The following is a 19,129-nucleotide window of genomic DNA, read 5'->3' on the forward strand; positions in this document are numbered from 1 at the left end:
GTGGCCATATCTAATTCGGAAAGCAGTCTTCGCTACATCTTCAGATCTGACCCTCACCTAATGATATCCTAACTGCAAGTCGATCTTCGAAAAGACCCGCACCCCCTACAACTGGTCAAACAGATCATCTATACGAGGTAAAGGATAGTGATTCTTCACAGTTACTTTATTAATCTCACATTAATCAATGCATATCCGCATTGACCCCTCCTTCTTCTTCACAAACAATACAAGAGCTCCCCAGGGCAAAACACTAGGTCGAATGAATCCATTGTCCAGTAATTCCTACAACTGCACCTTTAACTCTCAAAGTTCTGCTGAAGCCATCTGGTACGGAGCTTTAGAGATCGGTGCCTTAACAGGCAGTAACTCTATTGCGAACTCCACCTCACGACCCAGAGGTAAACTAGGTAAATCATTTGGAAACACATCTAGGAATGCACTAACTACCCGAATGTCCTCGAGTCTCAACTCATCCTGCGATAGTTCCTTCACACAAACTAAGTACCCCTGACACCCATCCAAGAGTAACCTCCTCGCATGTAGTGCCAATAGAATCTGTGGCATGGGACGCACACACGATCCCACAAATTCATACTCTTACTCCCCAGGAGGTCTGAACACTACCACCTTCCTATGACAGTCAATCACAGCATAACTCGAGAACAACCAATCGATCCCCAGAATAACATCGAACCCCGACATGTCGTATACCACAAGGTTCGCCTGTAGTAGCTTCCCCTAAATTACCACTGGGCACTCTTCCAACATCCTACTATAGAATGATACACTCTCATATGGTGTAGTAACAGATAACACCTCGTTCATGACTCGGGTCTCAACCCCACATCGTTCAATAAAACTTACAGATACGAAAGAATGGGTTGCACCCAAATCAAACAAAACAAAAGCCTTATTTGAAAGCAATAATAAGGTACTTGTCACTACGTTCCCTGCATGTTCAGCATTTGCTGGAGTAAGAGAGTATAGTCTGGCTGAAGCTGTATTCACTTAACTGTTTCCCCAAGGTATCTGAGTGCTCCCCTGGTTCACACTGGATGCAGGCACGTCTCGCTTCGGTGCATGAATCATGTGACCTGACTGGCCACAGTTGCAGCAGTTACCCCCAAATGACCGGCACTCACCCTCGTGCCATCTGTGGCATCTAGTACAACAACCACTAGTCTAGCTCCCCTGAGAACCCTAGCACTCGGTATTATGACAGTAACCCGAGCCCTTCTTCCTCTTTTTACATGATCCCTAACGAGATCCAAATTGAGAACCAGAAGGTACTGTCCTCTTCCTCAATTCTTGATCCACCTCATCCTCTCGGATACAGGTCTCAATCACCGTAGCTTTATTTTAACTAACACCGAGAACTCGCGGATCTGTAACATACCCACTAATCTATAGATATCCTTTCGTAAACTCTTCTAGAACCTCCGAGTCTTCTCATACTTGCTCGAGATCAGACACGGCGCAAATCGGGATAGCTCTATGTACCGAGCCGTATACCCCTGCACTGTCATACTCCCCTGAGTCAGAGTAGAAAACTCATCTGCCTTCGCATCACGTATTAAAGTCGGGAAGTATCTGTCAAAGAACACCTCCTTGAAACGGCTCCACGAAACCTCCTCAGGACCACCCCTCTGCTTCTCCAGCAGATTCACTGTAGTCCACCATCGACCCACCTCTCCAGATAGCTGTAAGGTAGCATAGAGGACTCGCTACCTATCCGTGCAGTGCAAAACCTCCAGAATCCTCTCAATCTTCTCCGCCTAGTCCTCTGCTATCGTTGGGTCAGGTCCTCCAGAGAACATCAGAGGATGCATACGTGTGAACCTCTCAATGGTGCAACCTGCAGCAGTAGGAGAGCGTTCGCATCTCCTCACACTCCACCCGATCTCTCGCAAAATCTGCCTCATCAAACCTCGAGGCACAGAAGGAGACTCATCACTCGCGGTCTCCTCAGAGCCACTTCCCAGGTCATTATCTTTGGGCTCCATTCTGAAACACAATAGGAATTCTATCAAAACTCCTATAACACGTACAGATGTACAGTTAACACAATTATCTAACACTAATCATGTCAACTACTCCCTGCCAGGTCCAGGTTTGTCCTATCACACCGACACGAAAGTCATCAATGGTTTGCTCTACTTTTACTGGAATCGTCATTCCAGAAAAAACACGGAATACCACCAAAAAGTCCCGGTCTAGCAACGGAACAATCCTCAACCAACTCTACCCACATCCAACATCCTATACTCTGGTATGTACTCACAACTATGCCTAACCTAGGGTGAAAATATAATTTAACTTGTCCCTAAATCAAACAAATCATCCAAGATACAGTACAATAAATGAGGGTCCGACCCCGTGGGGTTACCCGGCACCTTATACATAACCAAAGATATGTAGTAGAAATAAGGTTTCTCTATACAAACATGGTACTATACCACAGTCTATACACAGTTAGAGTCAAGGCTCCAACATACAACGTACAACCGGGTGCCCAGCATTTCTCAAAATGACAACCCACAAACACAAGTCCTAGCACTTACCCAAGCGCTACCCGCAGTACACCGGTCACTATGCTCCCTACACAAGGACACTAGTTTTGATTACTTGAAGAACCTGAAAAATATATACGTACAGCAAGGATGAGACACCTCTCAATAAGGAATAATGCAAGTTATATCGGTGTGTGGCATTTGAGTGTTATCATGACGCAACACATATACAATTAAATGCAGTTTCAGTACTAATTTCAAAACAATGCATACACACACACACACATGATCAAGGGATCCCGGTGTCGTCACACCCTTCGGCTCGAAGCTGGCCCCTGACATACGTCACTGGCCCGTAGCCAACCGGCAAAATACGGTGCCACTGGCACATGGCTAGTCCCGGACTCCCATGGCATTGTACTAGCGCTAAACTGGTGGATCCACACCCTGCGATGATCAGCCGGTAAGGCTTGCGCGCTCGGATATAGAGCCGGACACTCTTACCAAACATGGCCAGCAATTTCATACGCCCTCAGATATAGAGCCGAACACTCTCAGTACCTGGAACAAATTCGAAACCCCATTCCTACTCGCATTTTAACCAAACACAATATAAACATGCATGCTCATATAACCAAAAAATCCACACCCATTTGGTAATCTAAAATCATGGTTTTCCAAAGATATACAGTTTAAACAAGTCGAGGCATGGTCATCCCTATAACATAGTATAAATCAACATATACATTCGATTTTCAACAAAACCAGGGATGCAGCCCGTCACCCCCCTTTTCCCAAAACTGTAATCATGAAAAACCCATAGTTTTCCCCATTTGATCCCCTCAAATGAGTAGTCAAAACACACACATGACCATGGACCACAATTCCATAGAGTCCGATTTCAAAAATAACCGATATAAACATAATTCCCCTTACCTTTCCCCCAAATGACAAATCTCGAACTCTAAGGCCCCTAAATAGCGAACCGAGTTCCAAAACCTACAAATCCCAATACAGAAGATACTCACAAGACTGTTCTCTACAAAACTATCAGATCAAAATTGAAAATCGAGCCTTACCTCGATTTACGCCAAAACCCGAAAAGAGCCAAATCAAAAATCTGATCCGTAGAACTTGTAGAGAATCCTTTCACGATCCTCGTGGTAACTTCGGATTAACTATTCTCGCAACGAACGATGAATAAATCTAGAGAGATAGAGAGCAGGTTGAGTTTCTAGAGAGATAAAGAAAGAGAATGAGATTTCTTAGCTGAGAAGTAATGAAAGTGGATATTTATAGTACCCTTGACTCAGCAGTTCTCGTCGATGAATTGCGTCCTCATCGACGAGGCCTTATAGTCTTCTCATCGATGAAACCATGACCTCGTCGACGAGCCTAGGATTCCCAATTTCTTGAAATCTCTCGGCTTCTCCTCGTCGACGAGCCCTGAATTTCATCGCACTCCCAAAAACCTCTCAGCTTCTCCTCGTTGACAAACCCCTGCACCTCATCGACGAGAAATGTATGGTATTCATCGAAGAACTCTGGCTTTGTCGATGAAGCCTACTTGATTACCATTTTGACCCTCTCTTAATTAATTAAACCCATATTTCACGATTTGGGTTCTTACATACTAGCCGGGGCCTATGGAGGGGAGACCGGTATGGCAGAGGTCAGAGGCAAGTGATGGGAAACCATGGGTATTAGGATGAACAGATGTGTCCTATTTGCCCTAAATGTAGCAAAAGACATATGGGAGAATGTCGTGTGGGAGGAAATATCTACTATCGGTGTGGGAGACTAGGACACATTACACGGGCATGTCATAGGCCATTGATCAACGCACCAACTTCGAGACCATTTCGGGAAAATAACCAGGCACCCCAAGGAGGTCAGCAGAGGAACATAGCCCCGACGAGGGTCTATGAGATGGCACTGAGAGATGCTGAGGCTGCAAACGATGTAATGAGAGGTACTATTACTATTTTATCATAAAAGTTGTTGTTTTATTTGACTTAGGGGCCACACATTCTTTTGTGTCTATGGGGTACGTCAAATTATGTGGGGTAGAAACTCAGCTGCTAGACACCAAGTTGTTAGTAGCTACATCGACAGGGTTAGTAGTGAGGTTTCAAAAGGTGCTTAGAGGCTATCTAGTGGGCATTCAGGGAAGAGTATTACCAGTTGATCTCGTGGTATTAGCTACGTAGGGGTTTGATATGATTTTGGGTATGGACTTGCTAGCAGCTAACTATGCCAGTATTGATTGTCATAAAAAAGAAGTGATATTTAGGCCTCCAAGAGAGCAGGAATTCAAATTCATGGGGTTTTGTGTGTGTGCCCCACCACAGTGGGTGTCAGCTATTCAAGCAAGGAGATTACTCCAGGATGGTTGTCAAGGGTACATAGTTTGTATAAAGGAAATATCAAAAGGAGAATTGAAACTTGCTTATATTCCAGTAGTTAGGAAATTTTCAGATGTTTTTCTAAAAGAGTTATCGGGTTTACCACCAGATTGTGAAATTGAATTTGATGTTGATCTATTTCTAGGGTCAGCTCCAATTTCTAAAGCATCCTATAGAATGACTCCAACCGAATTGAAAGAACTGAAAGACCAGTTGCAAGAACTATTAGACAAAGGGTTTATCAGGCCTAGTGTGTCGCCTTGAGGAGCGCCAGTTTTATTTGTAAAGAAGAAAGATGGGACGATGAGGATGTGTATAGACTATAGAAAGATAAACAAGGTGACAATAAAGAACAAGTATCATCTTTCTCGTATTGATGACTTATTTGATCAGCTCCAGGGAACCCAGGTCTACTCTAATATTGATCTTCGATCGGGATGCCATCAGGTAAAAATTAAAGTAGAGGATTTTTCGAAGACAGCTTTTCGAAGCAGGTATTGCCACTATGAGTTTTTGGTTATGCCCTTTGGATTGACCAATGCACCAGCAATGCTTATGTGCCTAATAAATAGGGTATTCCACCAATATTTTGACCAATTTTTTTATTGTTTTTATTGATGATATTCTGATCTACTCAAAGAGTTTTGAGGAGCATGAAGATCATCTGAGGATGGTACTACAGATGTTGAGACAAAAAAGTTATACGCTAAGTTTAAGAAATGTGAATTCTAACTGAGGGAAGTTACGTTCCTTGGACATATGATCTCAGGGAATGACATCTCGGTATCTGAGCAAGATAGAAGCGGTGATGTATTAGATAAGGCTGAGGAATGTTTAGGAGATCTGAAGTTTCTTGGGTCTGATGGGATATTACTGGTAGTTTATAGAGAGTTTTTTCATATTATCAGGTCCTCTGACATGGCTCACAAGAAAAAGTGTGAAGTTCGAGTGAACTAACAAATGTGAGCAAATTTTTCAAGAATTGAAGAAGTGACTCGTCACCGCACTAGTTTTGACCATTCTATCAAGGGATGGAGATTTTGTGATCTACAGTGGCGTGTCTCTAAGAGGACTTGGGTGTGTATTGATGTAACAAGGAAAAGTTGTGTACGCTTCTTGGCAACTCAAGGAATATGAAAAGAATTATCTGACGCATGATTTAGAGTTGGCTGTAGTGGTGTACGCCTTAAAGATCTGGAGGCATTACCTATATAGTGGGAAATGTGAGATCTTTACAGGTCATAAAAGCTTGAAATATTTCTTCACACAGAAAAAGTTGAATATAAGGCAGAGAATACAGTTGAAGTTAATTAAAGATTATGACTGTACCATCAGTTATCACCCAGTGAAAGCAAATGTGGTAGCTAATGCCTTGAGTCGGAAATCAGGGAATGTGTCTATATCAGTAGTGGTGATGCAACATTAGATCAGAATGGATTTGGAAAGGCTTGGGGTAGAGCAAGTAGAGGGAGATCACCAGGCATTTATTGCTAGCGTGGTACTTCAGCCAACTTTGCTGGAGAAAATTAAGGTCACTCAGGTGCAACATACAAAATTAGTAAAGATCAGAGATAAAGTACAGAGTGGACAGGGAGCCGATTTTACTATTTCAGAAGATGGTGCTCTAAGGTTTGGTACCAAACTATGTGTACCTATAGATATTGAAATTAAAAGAACCATATTAGAGGAGAAGCATCGATCCTTGTATACAGTGCACCCAGGAAGCACTAAAATGTATAGGGATCTTCAAGAATCCTTTTGGTAAAGCAATATGAAAAAAGAGATAGCTGAGTACGTAGAGCAGTTTTTGACGTACCAGTAGGTAAAAACTGAGTATCGAAGACTGGTGGGACAATTACAGCCACTCCACATTCTTGAGTGGAAGTGGAAACATATTTCTATGGATTTTGTTACAAGGTTACCGCCAACATTGCATGGTCAAGATGCTATCTAGGTAGTCGTAGACCGGTTAACAAAGACTACCCACTTTCTTCCCATTAGAGTTGGCTACTCCATTAGTAGGTTGGCAGATATATATAAGAGATAGTAAGACTACATGGAGTGTTGGCTTCTATCGTCTCTGACCGAGACCCACGGTTCACATCACAGTTTTGGAAAAGTTTGCAAAGAGCCATGGGTACATAGCTGACATTTAGTACGACCTTTCATCCTCAGACCGATGGACAAACAGAGTGGACGATTCAAATACTAGAGGATATGTTACGAGCCTGTGTATTAGATTTTGGTGGTAGGTGGATCCAGTACATGCCACTAGTCAAATTTGCTTATAATAACAGTTACTAGGCTACCATTGGGATGACACCATATGAGGTGTTATATGGCAAGAAGTGTTGATCCCTGTTATACTGAGATGAAACTGGTGAGAGACAGATTTTGGGGCCAAAGATGGTTCAGCAAATTTCAGAGAAAATCAAACTCATCAGAGATAGAATTTGAACAGCTCAAAGTCGGCAGAAAAGTTATGCAGATACTCGCCGGTAAGAGTTGGAATTTGGTGCAAGAGATCATGTATTTCTGAAAATTGCACCGATAAAAGGGGTGATGTGGTTCGGAGGAAGGGTAAGCTAAGCCCTAGGTACATTGGACTATTCGAGATACTTGAAAGAGTGGGCTAGTTGCTTATAGGTTAGTCTTACCACCAATTCTATCTTGAATTCATGACGTATTCCATGTATCCATATTGAGAAAATATGTCCTAGATCCCTCTCACGTGATTAGCTATGAGGCACTGGAACTTGGAGATGTCTTGTCTTATGAAGAAGTTCCTGCTCAGATTCTAGATCGAAAGGAACAAGAGTTACGCAGAAAAAAAATTCCACTAGTGAAAGTACTATGGCACAATCATGCAGTTGAGGAGGCTTCGTGGGAATTAGGGGAACAGAATCGCTAGCGACATCCACATCTGTTCAATGGAGATTAGAGATGAGATATTAGGAGAAGATAACTAGCAGTGTATGTATTTTTTTGACTTGTATAATATAGGGTAGGATAGTTAGTATTTTGATTTTATGTTATAAATGGTTTTTGGAGATTTTTCTTTTTCCTTAAATGATTGTAATCTCCCAAAACTCTTCCTTGTAACCACGGTATTCCTCCGTCATAAGTGAGGGTAATTAATAAAATTATAATGTTTTCTTTAAGGTTGGAAATGTGAGAAATAGCAAATTTTGAGGACGAAATTTTTATAAGGAGAAGAGAATGTAGAGAGCCGAAAAATAGAAATGATAAGAAAAATAGAAGAAAAGAGAAAAATGGGTTGGAGAGGACAAAACCAGCGACGATTTTCTGGTGTGTTAAGAAAACCGTCGACGGTTATATAGTTTTATTGCAACCGGATAAAAGGGTAACGGTGAAAATTGGGTAAGGTTAAGAGACAAAAATGTTGATGGTTTTTTGGGAGCCTAAGAAAACCATTGACGGTTTTTTCCAGAGATAGAATAGTATATAAGGGCTGTAAGGCATTTATTTTGTTAAATTTCAAAACCCTCATCTTCTCTCATTAAGTTGTGAACCTCCCTTTCTCTCTCTTCATTTTTTCACTCTAGAATCGCCTGATCGACGATCAGACTCCGTATATAAGGCCTAGCAGTGATTCTCTTCAATTTGACTAGAGCAGAATTATGTTCTGAGGATCCCAGGCACCATCTCAAACTGAGGTAAGGAAGTTGTTTATGAGGTTGATTGGTGTTTTAGTTAGTTTAATGGGTGTATAGGTCTAGGAATGTGAATATGAACATAATTCCTGGGTGAACTGATAAATTGGGATATGTGGAATACAGGGTTTTGGTGTGAACACCGCACGCACGGGTTTAGGGTTCCTGTGGGCGTTTCTATAGGAAATGAGGTAAGAGTAATAAATAGTTAATTATTTGATGTTTCATTAATTAAATAGATTATGTGGGTTCGGGAAAAATGTGAATATGATATTACTCTGGGAATGTATGATTTCAGGGTTTTGAGTTTCGAACGCTGTGAGCGCGAGTGTAGTATTTTTAGAAGGCTTATTGATAATCAGGTAAGAGGAATAAGTTATGCCAGTTAATTTTTGGAAATATTATCAATTAAAGTACAACATGTGTTTATGGGATTTTAGCGTATGATTTATTAAATATTATAGAACATAAATTTAGAGTATGAAATTTGGATTTTACATCTGTTGTATGTTTGAGAGAATTCAAAAATTTGGGTTACAGGAAAGTTTTACAAATGATATATATTATTTTTATATAGCAGGAAAATACAATTTATCCAATACAGATTATAGTATAAGAATTTCATTTAAAATTGTGTGGCAAGAGAAATATCAAATACACTACAGAAATTGAATACAAAATATATACAGCTTTTGCAGAACCATGATAATATACAGCTTTTACAAAACCATGATTATATGCAGCTTTTACAGAACCATGATATACAGTTATTACAGAGCTATGGTATATAGTTTATACAAAATCATGACATTACAATATATATAGAATCATGGTATTACAATTTATACAGAATCATGGTATTACAATTTATTACAGAATCATGGTAAAACAGTAATATACAGAAATAATATTATATAGTATTAGATCCTGATGGACCAACAAAGATTATAGAGCACGGTACTGTAGCTAACATAGTATAAAGTGCAACCACACATTTCAGATAGAGTGTGGAATAGTCAATTGTGCCCAGAGGAGAGACAAGGAGCTCCCTAGCAGGATCAGGTTGAGGGGCTAATTGTACTCAGAGGTTTATAGTTCGACTTAACTTGGTAGGCCAGCCAGGGTTAAGTCCTACCCACAGGCCGCACAACCCGGGCATGCGGGGTTAATTCATGCATACAGTTATCTATCCAGGGAAGCTTTCATAGTTATATAGATAAATGTATATACTTTTACAGAGAACAGGAGCTATTTATTACAGTTACAAGTATTTTCAAATAGAAAGTTTGTTTTAAGAGGCATAGGTGTGAGTTATAATATGTTTTACATTGAAATGTTATCATAGTTATAGATGATTTAATAATTATGATATTCCAGTAAAACTCATTTTTCACACACTGGTTGTAACTTATTTCGTCTTACTGAAAGGTGTCTTACCCTAGAATTCTAAACATTTTAGGTGATCCAAATAGGCGTGTGGAGCATGCTTCGAGATAAAGAGGACTTTTTTATTGCCTTACCTGCAGGGTAAGTTTTTGAGTTGGGAGTTGTATTTTTGGATATGCCCCTAAGGAATTGTGTTTGGTTTTGTGAGATGCATATTTATATTTTGGGAATTATTGAAACTTTGGTATTGTAAATAAGGTTAAAGCATTTTTTATGTTTTCCCGCTGCGTAGGTGGTATGTTATGTGAACAGGTATCCTCAGTACAACTTGAGGTCTGAGATGTTATAGTGGATATTGTAATAGGTATCAGAGAAATATTATAAAATTGCAGGAAGTATAAAAAATAAAAAAAAATGGTAATAATTTTGGGGTCGTTACATAAGGCAATTGGACCTGCAACTGGGTTGTGGATGCCTGTAGATGCACTTGCAGATGGTTACTTTGACTGTTTCTGAGTTGATCCCCTAAGGCATAAGCCTTCAAGCTACACAACCCTTACCATGGGGGAATTAAATGGTGCGTTAGTCCCAGGGAGTGTCTTTTACGCATATATGTTAATTTATGTAAATGATGTTATTATTTATTGAATTGGTTTATATTAAGGAAGCAAATGCATATTTTTCAACTGTAAAGGTGTGAGTACATGTATGTGAATTAAAATGTATGAATGTTTATGGCAAAGTAAGACTCTCCATTCAAGGGCTTACTGAGTAAGGTGAGTGCCCTGATAGGTATCAGTTGTAGCCTCACCCAATTACAAAGAGCAAGGTTACAAACAGCATCAGAGTAAAGGGGCGTTACATGTATGAGCATGTAATCTCCCCTATCCTCGGGAACTCTCGCTTATAAATGTTTATGTGTGTGTAAATATATAGTCTGCATATGTTTTCTCCATTGATGTTGATTTACAAACAGCTATATTTTGTTTACATTAACACTTATGTTGGTTACACACTGATATTAACTTAATCTGCCTTACTGAGAAGAGTCTCTCACCCCAATATACAAATCATTTTTCAAGTCCATCTCGAGATCGAGCTTAGCAAGCTCTGGGGCAGGGTGATAGCTAGTTTCTGTTTGTGAGTGTCTCTAAGAACTCTAATGTATTTAAGTTATGTTTGAAGTCCCCAGATATGTATTATGGTTGTATGGATTGAGTTAGTTTTCTTTCTTCTGTTGAGTTGTAATATGGATATTTGGAGACCTTTGTGTATAAAGGTAGTTTAGAACTCTAGTAATGTATTTTAGGAGAATGTATCATTTATTTCCGCTGCATTTATATAATGAATATGGTATCAAGAACACATACGTCACTAAAATAGCGCCTCGAGCCCCACGTGGCGGGTCGGGACTGTAACGACCTGCTATTAACTGGCTTTTTTATTTTTATTTTTTTATATACTATGACATTTAACATGCTCTAATACCAAATTGAAGCATCAACCTAAGCAGCAAGAAGCGGAAATCAAATAAATATAACCACATGTAATTATATATAATACCAGAGTGCTAGAATGTATCCTCAAAACATACATATATATCTGTTTCCCCAAAATACCCTCAACTGACTAGGGTTATGCAAAAATACTCCCACAATACTCACATCACTGTCAGGGCAATATTGAAGCCCCTCTATCTGCGAGTCTGGTCTGCTCGCCTACCTGGATCACCTAAAAAATGATTCAACACTGGGATGAGCCAACGCTCAGTAAGATGAAATATGCTATTACTAGTGTGTGGCAAATGAGCTACAATATTATGAAAATATGTTTCTATATAATCATGTATAACTGGATATGTAAATACAGTACAAGTAATAAAATTCACCACCCTTTCCATGTTGCTTAACATAATAGTATTGTAGATTACTATTCAAAATATTTCTAATGTACATAAGTATATTCCCTGTTACTGTAAATCTGTATATATGTAATAGTAACTTAAAACTTTCCTTGTGGATAACTGTGTGTTATGATTTAACCCCTCATGACAGGGTTGTGCAGCTCGTAGGCGAGATCTATCCTGGCTGGCCGACCAGGGTAAACCACTATACTCCCTCGGTCTGATCTGCCCTCCTCAACCCATGTCTGATGGGGAACCTGTCCACGTCTAGGGCACTATACGATCGACCTACTACCACGTATTATCTAAATAAGTGGTTGCACTCATAATTGAAATATCTGTAGCTACGGTACCGTGCTCTGTAACTATATGGTCCAACAGGGTCTAATACTATATAATATATTTCTATATATAACTATCTGATTTACCATGATTCTGAAATAACTATATAAACCATGACACTGAATAAACTGTAACTGTATCAACTGTATTTCTGAACTGAACTGTAATTCGTACGTCATGGCACTGAGAACTGTATAATCGTAACATTGAAAACTGTATAATCATGGTACTGAAATTCGTATAATCATGGTACTGAAATTTGTATAATCATGGTACTGAAAACTGTAAAACATATTTCCGTACTATTTTCATATTCTCAAGCCACACATAAATTTTTAAACATATTATACATAAATAATAAACTGTATAAGTTTCCATCGTGAATAATCATCTAATAAAAATGTATAATCTATACTGAAACATGATAAAATTGCCTAGTATAGCATATTTCCCTTACCTAGTTATTGAAAAGCCCCTATGGTATACTGGCCTAACACCCGTAGGGCTTCCTACACAACACCCTGAAAACAACATTTGCCAAAATAGAATATCAATATTTCTTTGCCTACATCATTTCCTATAACTGTCAGAAGGCCAAAAATTGACTAAAATGTCTTACCCTGAATTTGTGATGAAATCCAACTCAATCCCACCGATGATCCGTCCTAGCAAACTTGAAGAGAACTTCACCAGGAACGTCGTGGTGGCTTCAGATCGTCAATCCGGCGACTAGCAGGGCCAAAATCAAAGAGAGAAGGGAGAGAGACCATAGGAGAGAGAGAGAGAGAGAGAAGCACTGAAATTGAATAAAAATCCGAGTTTGCACTATTTATAAGGCCAGATTCATCGACGAGACACGTCACCTTGTCGACGAGTCCTTCAGTAAATTCATCAACGAACCTTACCCTTCATTGACGAAATTCAGAATAGCCCAAATCCTTCTCTCGGTATTTTCTCGTCGACGAGGTCCTGAAGAACCTTCGTCAACAAACTCCTATATTCGTCGACGAAGCCTACTGCCTCATTCTGTTTCTGTTTCCATTTCTCTCCCTCATTATTATTTAAATACTATTATTTTTCGGGTCACTACAAGGACGTTACAGATATGTATTGAAGTATTGGATTCAAATATTGAAGTGCTGAAACTGAGTTTAATAAATCATCTTATTGAAATAAAATTACAAGGACACTTAAAGATAGTTTTCTGAAATTAATATTGTTCTTGATATAGAAATCTTATCTGGAATTGTTATTCACTGAAGCACTAAAAGTTGTATAAGCAACATCATCTTTTGTTGGTTAATATTGATTATGCGTCAAAGTTGTGTAATTAGGCATTTAGATTCATGCATTAACGATTATAATTTTAATTAAATGCTTAATTATGTTCAATATGTAACATTGAGCTTGATTTATAATATTTAGACTTTTATTCGATAATTTAAAGATTTTTGGTATTTTATTATTGCAAGAAATTCTTTCGGACATTAAAGTCGAAGAAAATTTTTTATGAGGCCAATTGATAAGTGAACATGCCATGTGTGTAAGTGAGAACCAGTGAGCAAGGCTTGACCGTAGGGGGCTTCATGCAATTGATGAAATAACAAGGTCGTGTATGTGTTGGGTTGTGTGGGGTGTTGGGCTTCAAACATAAGGTAGTTGGGCTTCAAAAGCCCAAACGTGACCCACCCATGCAGAACATGTGTAAGCATGCGCTGAGCTTCAAGCTGGGCCGGCTGAAATTGCCAAGACCGTAAGGGTAGCTGGGAGCTTCAAGTTGGGCTTAATGGGATGTTCGCATGCAACCCATGCGAATGAGGAGCCTGTTGGGCTCCTTAGGGCACACCCGTAAGATTTTAAAAAGGAGAGGACGTCATGAGAGGTCAGTGGTCTGCGCTGGTTTGCAACCAGCGCCGCAGGGGAGTCTTCATGCAGCAGAAGAGGTCTCTCAGCTCTCATCTCTCATCTCTCTCTCTCTCTCTCTCTCTCTCTCTCTCTCTCTCAATTCGTTCGTCTCCTCGACGTTCATTCATGTTTTCCGGTGGCCGTCTCTCTTAGCTCTCAATTTTATCAGTTCCGACTCTCATCTCTCTGTCTCGGGTTCCCCTTAGTCTCTCAGCTGTCATCTCTCTCTGTTTTGGTTCTCTCTCAATCTCTTGGATTCTCTCAATTCCCTCATCGTCCCTGTTCTTCTTGGTATCTCTACTTTCTTCGGTGTATTGTAGATTCACAGACTCTTACTCACGGCTGCTGCAGCTTTCTCTCTTCTCTTGTAATATCTTCTCTCATCTCTCTTATCTCTCTTTACTCTCTCACTCTCACAGTTCGTTCGTCTCCCCGACGTTCGTTCGTGTTTTCTGGTGGCCATCTATCTCAGCTCTCAACTTTTTCAGTTGCGTGAATTGTGTATGAATGAGCTTTTATGTAATCTGGTGATGTTCTCGTATGTAAAATGATATATTTGGGTCGCATGTGCATTTAGTTAATATTCATTGGAATTAGTGTTTATGGGTATCGCCTTAGATTTCATTCACGTTATTTGTTAGAGACTAGCAAAACGCTAGTTAGGGGGTGTGATTACGTGTCAAAGTTACATAATTAGACATTTAGATTCATGCATTAACGATTATAATTTTAATTAAATGCTTAATTATGTCCAATATTTTAACATTGATCTTAATTTATAGTATTTAGATTTTTATTCAATAATTTACAGATTTTTGGTATTTTATTATTATAGGAAATTAGTTCGGAAATTAAAGTTGAAGAAATTTTTTTATGAGGCCAATTGATAAGTGAACATGCCATGTGTGCAAGTGAGAAGCTGTGAGCTGGGCTTGACCGTAGGGGACTTTATGCAATTGATAAAATAACAAGGTCATGCATGTGCTGAGCTTGTGTGGGGTGTTGGGCTTCAAACATAAGGTAGCTGGGCTTCAAAAGCCCTGACGTGACTCGCCCATGCAGACCATGTGAAGGCATGCACTGAGCTTCAAGCTGGGCTAGCCAAAATTACTAAGACCGTAGGGGTAGCTAGGAGCTTCAAGCTAGGCTTGATGGCATGTTCGCATGCAGCCTATGCGAATGAGGAACGTCCTAGGCTCCTTAGGGCACACTCGTAAGCTTTTAAAAAAGAGAGGACACTGTGGGAGGTCGATGGTCTGCATTGGTTCACAACTAGCGCTGCAGGGGAGTCTTCATGCAGCAGAAGTGGTCACTCAGCTCTCATCTCTCTCTCTCTCTCTCTCTCTCTCTCTCTCTCTCTCTCTCTCTCTCTCTCTCTCTCTCTCTCAGTGTTCGTTCATCTCCCCAGTGTTCGTTCATGTTTTCCGGCGGCCATCTCTCTCAGCTCTCAGCTTTCTCAGTTCCGGCTCTCGTCTCTCTGTGTTAGTTCTCCATCAGTCTCTCGGCTCTCGTCTCTCTCTGTCTCAGTTCTCTCTCAGTCTCTCATATTCTCTCAGTTCCCTCATCGTCTCTATTCTTCTCCAGTATCTCTGCTCTCTCCGGCGTGTTGCAGATTCACAGACTCTCATTCACGGCTACTGCAGATTTCTCTCTTCTCTTGTCATCTCTTCTTTCATTTTTTTATCTCTCTTTACTCTCTCATCTCTCCTTCTCTCTCTCTCTCTCTCTCAGTTCGTTCGTCTCCCTGGCGTTCGTTCATGTTTTCCAGCAGCCGTCTCTCTCAGCTCTCAACTTTCTCAGTTTCGACTCACGTCTCTTTGTCTCAGGTTCCCCTTAGTCTCTCGGCTCTCATCTCTATCTGTTTTGGTTCTCTCTCAGTCTCTCGGATTCTCTTAGTTCCCTCATCGTCTCTGTTCTTCTCTAGCTTCTCTGCTCTCTCTGGCATGTTGCAGATTCACAGACTGTCACTCACGGCTGCTACAACTTTCTCTCTTCTCTTATCATCTCCTCTCATCTCTCTTATCTCTTTTACTCTCTCTCTCTCTCTCTCTCTCTCTCTCTCTCTCTCTCTCTCTCTCTCTCTCTCTCTCTCTCTCTCTCTCTCTCTCATTGAATTTAATTTCACGGTTAAGCTTTTAGTTATTTTCATTTAAAGTTAAAGTTGGGATTGGATAATTGTTTAAGTTAGTGTGTTTATTTTAATATATTGTTGGAGAATCCTTTTATTAGATAAATTTTTATTTAATCTCTCTCTCTCTCTTTTAATGTTACTTTAATATTTATTGGAGCATTATTAATTTCAATTTGTTTTTCTTTCTTACTTTAAAATAATTATTGAACTTTAAATTGTGGTTGGATTATTCAGTAGTTTGTTCTTTTTTTTTTATTTAAACATATTTGTAGGATTTAAATATTTACTTTCAGTATTTTTTTTATTAAAGTCAGCATTTTTATTTTTTTTAATCTTGTTTGGGCTTGTTATTAAATTCAATACTTTTATTTAGTTGAACTTTATTTATTAATTAGTTTAGTTTGTTTTTATTCAGTTGGATGATTGCAGGGTTTTTTTACTTCATTATTCTGGCATTGAGCTAACATCTCTTTAGTTATTTTTATGCATGTTAATCTTTTAGTTAGGATTTATGTTGTTTTAAGTTTCATTACAAAAATCTAAGAAGCTAAATCTAAATTGTGTTTAGTAAAATTTTCTTTTCTTATTTTCTTTTGGATTTACTCAAAATTTTGAACTAAACTGCATTCCCTAAGAAGACAATCTGACCTTGAGGCTAATTATTATACAACTAAACTCCTATATTTGAGATAACTTCCAAACTACTCATTTTTAAAGTGATTAATAAGAATTAAGTTATTGATTGGAGAGTGTGATTATAATCAACCTAAGTTGAAGAAGGGTTATACTAAAAGACTTTGTAAATTTTAAAAAAAAAAAACTCAATTCACCCCTCCTCTTGGGAGTACACCTAAGTATGTTCACAATAATTTTCCCAACATTCTCCAAGTGATTTAGGGTCATATTTATAAGCAAAACTAAAATCTGATCGTTAGGCATTAAAATATTATTTTATTTCAAAAATTTTTAACTGTTTTCTGCCCATAATTTCAAATTCCTGAGAGATTCGGTCGATTGACCAAAGGTTCGGTCGACTGAACTTAAGCAGTCGGTCGACTAAGCCTATACAAATCTGGCCAAATAAACTGCTCAGTCGATTGAGTTAATTTAGCCTTTAGCTAGTCGGTCGACTGAGTATTAAGAAAAATGATATTTTGCCCTTGTTTTGATTACAAAACCAATTTGAAACCTTTTGTAAAAGATTATCATTTTAAATGAAAAGGCTTTTCATGAAGGGTTTGTGGTTCCTAAGGTCAATGTAGGTCATTTGTTTGACCTTTCAAATAAAATCATGAGATGCATGCACAAATAAATTCTAATTACTATTACAATTGAAAAATAAAAAAAGTCTTCAAGTTTTATTCCTTTAATTGTCCATGGAATACTTCAGGATATGATTGTTTACGTACTTTCACGGCTTCCATTTCCCATCTGTTTCTCATGCTTCGAAAAATGAATTTGTTCATACATTTAGCACACAGATGAGAAACTATGATTTGTTAACATCAAAATAGGAATCAGACTCAAAAAGTCAATAAGAACTGCAGTTGAAAGGATATGAAGGATTTCATAGAAGAACCAACTTGCATTTGTAAGGATGAGTTTTGTGGTTTGAACTTGGATCCATACGGATTTGTATGAAACTCATTATATTTATATTTCATTTTGATGAGTCTTATATAAATTAAAATTCAAGATCCAAACTCTTACTATAGTGATGTGTTCTAAATGGCATATTGAAGAATTTTGATTTGGAGAAATTCTAAACTTGTTTGATTGTAGAAAATATATTTTTTCTAATTTTAATATTTATTGTGCAAATCAATATGCAGCGAAAAATCAAATCATATAATGCAGTAACTAATGATGAACAATACAGAAACACAATCACACAAATTATATGAAAGAAATAAAACAATGATACAAAGGATTATGTGGTTCGAGAATGCCTACGTTTGCGAGAGCAAATGACTTTGATTTTCACCATCTTGTGTTGAAGAATAAAGTTATAAGATACAACATTGTATATATATGAACCTTCTTCAACCCGCGGAGGTCTTTCCCCCAAAATCTCAACTTATACAACCTCTCAATTCAAAATTTAGAAAACATTGCTGGGTAATCGAGTCAAACCGTTGACAGTTTCAGACATACCATTTATTCCCGAGAACAAATTATTAATGTTACCGTCGAAGGTCTCTGCCAAACTGTCGAAAATTTTCTCCTAAACTTGAAACCATCAAACAAAACCGTCGACGATTTATTCTTGAGAGCAAACTTTCAATACAACTCTCTAAAATCGTTGATTGTTTCTTCTGCACACCAGCTTCTCTATTTTTTCATTATGTTTTCTTTGTACATGTGTTACACTAAATATATGAATCACATATTACAATAATATTTCAAAAAAAATAGAAAGATTGTTTCTAATTTTTTAACATTTGTATGGAAACTTTTAGAAAAGACAAAAAAAAAAAAAATTATAATTCTCTATGCAAAAAGATTAGAAAATAAAGAAATAGTGATATTTTTAAACGGACCGGGTCAATTTGGGTGGGTCAAACGGTCCATGAGTTAGTATCTCAAGTCCTTATGCCCCGAATGCCCCATGGCTCAAGAAGAAAGAATTTTTTCCCGTTTTATAATTAAAAAGAAATAAAATATAAAATAACACTCTGATTGAGAAATTTTTTCCCAAAATAATGCTCACGTAATCTCGCAACTTCATGTTGCGAGATTTAAAAGCGCAGCCAATGAGAAGTTGACGCGTGGCACGGTGCAAAGAAAATCTCGCAGTATGAAACTGCGAGATTTAAAGACTCAGACGAACAGGGTGGTGACACGTGACAGTGAGCAAATCTCGCAGGTTA

This window comes from Malania oleifera, chromosome 6 (genome assembly GCF_029873635.1).
Source record: "Malania oleifera isolate guangnan ecotype guangnan chromosome 6, ASM2987363v1, whole genome shotgun sequence".
NCBI lineage: Eukaryota > Viridiplantae > Streptophyta > Magnoliopsida > Santalales > Ximeniaceae > Malania > Malania oleifera.